This window comes from Mustela lutreola, chromosome 14, assembly GCF_030435805.1.
Source record: "Mustela lutreola isolate mMusLut2 chromosome 14, mMusLut2.pri, whole genome shotgun sequence".
Taxonomy (NCBI): domain Eukaryota; kingdom Metazoa; phylum Chordata; class Mammalia; order Carnivora; family Mustelidae; genus Mustela; species Mustela lutreola.
Window position 1 is genome coordinate 4,595,178 of NC_081303.1, and position 2,677 is coordinate 4,597,854.

Consider the following 2,677-nt stretch of genomic DNA (forward strand, 5'->3'; position numbering starts at 1 on the left):
TTTCTCCCATTCAATAGGTTGTCTTTTAGTTTTGCTGATTGCTTCATTTGCTGCGCAGAAGATTTTTGTTTTGATGTAGTCCCAATAGTTATTTTTTATTTTATTTCGCTTGCTTCAGGAGACATATATATAAAAAGTTGCTACATTTGATGTTGGAGAAATTACTATTTGTGAGGTCTTCTATGATTTTTATAGTTTCAGGTCTCACATTTAGGTCCTTAACCTATTTTGAATTTATCTTTGTGTACTGTGTAAGCCAGTAGTCCAGTTTCATCCATTTTTATATATCAGTCTAGTTTTCCGAACACGAGTTGTAGAAGAGGTTGTCTTTTCCCCACTGCATATTCTTTTTTTAAAAAACACCATTTCAACTCCTGTTTATTAATTTTCATAAAACAGTGAAGTTATGAGTGTAACTCTCGTAATTACAAGAGTAGTAAGTTCTGGTCTTTAAATGGTCTTTTCCCAGTTAGTGTCACATTGAGATCTTGTTCTCTGTGAGTGCCCTGATGCTTAATAAAGTTTGTGTGCCAGATGAAAGATTTTCTGCGTTTGTCACATCTGTAGGGTCTCTATCTGGTATGGATGACCTCATGGCAATGAAGATTTGCCTTAAAACTAAAAGTTTTTCCACATTCTCTACATTCAAAGAATTCCTCCTTGGTATGGGTTCTTTGATGTTGAATGAGATCTACACTCTGGCTAAAGGCCTCTCTACATTCACCATAATTGTGAGTATTCTTTTTAGTATGAAACCGTTGATGGCTCAGAAGGGTTGAATGCTGACCAAAGTCCTTTCCACATTGGAGACATTGATGGGGTATTTCTCTACAGTGAGTTAACTGATGTTGAATAAGGTTTGAATTCTGACTAAACGTTCTTTCATACTCACTACATTTATAGGGTTTTTCTTTAGTATGGATCCTCTTATGTTCAATAAGATACGCCACCTGACGGAAAAATTTTCACAGTCATGACACTTATATGGCTTTTTCTGAGAGTAACACTGTTTATGAACAGTAAGAGTAGACTTCTATTTGAAGGCTTGCCTGCATATGTCGCATTCAGAGTGATCCTCTGACATGTGCATTTTTTTTTTCTTTTTTTTTTTTTTTTTTTTTTTTAAAGATTTTATTTATTTATTTGACAGAGAGAAATCACAAGTAGTCGGAGAGGCAGGCAGAGAGAGAGAGAGGGAAGCAGGCTCCCTGCTGAGCAGAGAGCCCGATGTGGGACTCGATCCCAGGATCCTGAGATCATGACCTGAGCCGAAGGCAGCGGCTTAACCCACTGAGCCACCCAGGCGCCCCGACATGTGCATTTTTTGATGTTGAATGAAATTTGCCTGACGCCTGAAGACTCTTCCACATTTACCACATTCATTAAGATTTTGAGTTTTTAAGAATTTACTTATGCCACAGAAGCGATGATCTCTGACTGAAAGGTTTTCCATGTTCCTTGCATTTGCCCTGTTTCTTCTGTGTCCGAGCATTCTGATCTTGAATAAGGTGAAGGTTTTGAAAGAAATCATTGTGGCATTCATCACCAACAGCAGGGAATGCAAGTCTGTAAAGGTCTGCCAATTCATTACATTTAGGTAACTTTTCTGCAGGTCTCTTGGCCTGTTGTCTGCTTTACCACTGATGTCTTACAGGACTCTAAATCTTCAGAAGTTTTCTGCTTTGGAATTGGCTTTTTCATCTTGCTTCTAGCTTCAGAACCTGGGCAAGCACTACTAGAAGTTTTCTTAGTCTCTGCTCTCGGGAGATCTAGGATGCATGGTTCTTCCCGCTGCTCCAGCAGGCAGATTACCTCAGGTTTGGGAAACTGAAATCCCAACAAGATCATGTTTCTGCAATTCTCCAGCATCACATCTCTGTAGAGGTCCTTCTGAGCTCAGTCAAGTTTGTTCCATTCTTCTCTGGTGAAATACATCGCTACATCCTAAAAGGACAGCAGCTGCTTCCACCCAGCTGTCAGGAATACGGCTTCCAAATCCTAGTCTCTGAGATGGGGCAGGACTGCTGCTATAAGAATGGACTTCTAGGAAGCATGCTCCCATTGCAGATTCTTTCCTCCTTTGTCAAAGATTAATTGACCATATAAATGTGTTTTTCTCCTGTGCTTTCTAGTCTATTTCATTGGTCTCTGTGCTTATTTTTTACCATTGTTATACTCTTTTGAGTACTACAGCTTTGTAGTATAACTTGAAATCTGGGATTGTGATACCTCCAGCTTTTTCTTTTTCAAGATTATTATGGCTATTCAGGGTCTTTTGCGGTTCCATACAAATTTTAGAATTTTTTTCTAGTTCTGTGAAAAATGTCATTGGTATTTTAATAAGGATTGGATTAAATCTGTAGATTGCTTTGGGTAGTGTAGACATTTTAACAATATTTATCTTCCAGTCCATGAACATGGGATATATTTCCACTTATTTGTATCATTTTCAGTATCTTTCATCAGTGTTTTATAGCTTTCAATCTCTTACCACCTTGCTTAAGTTTTTTCCTAGATATTTTATTATCTTTGGTGCAATTGTAAATGGGATTGTTTTCTTAATTTCTCTTTCTGTTGCTTCATTATTAGTATATAAAAATGCCAAAGATTTCTATACATTGATGTTGTATCCCGCAACCTTACTGAATTTATTTATTAGGTCTAGTAATTTTTCTGG

At 37.5% G+C, this 2,677-nt stretch overlaps 1 pseudogene; it reads right to left on the bottom strand.

Moving 5' to 3' along the window:
* Positions 1-838: 838 nt before the first annotated feature.
* On the bottom strand, positions 839-1,701 carry LOC131815211 (zinc finger protein 789-like; annotated as a pseudogene).
* Positions 1,702-2,677: the final 976 nt, after the last annotated feature.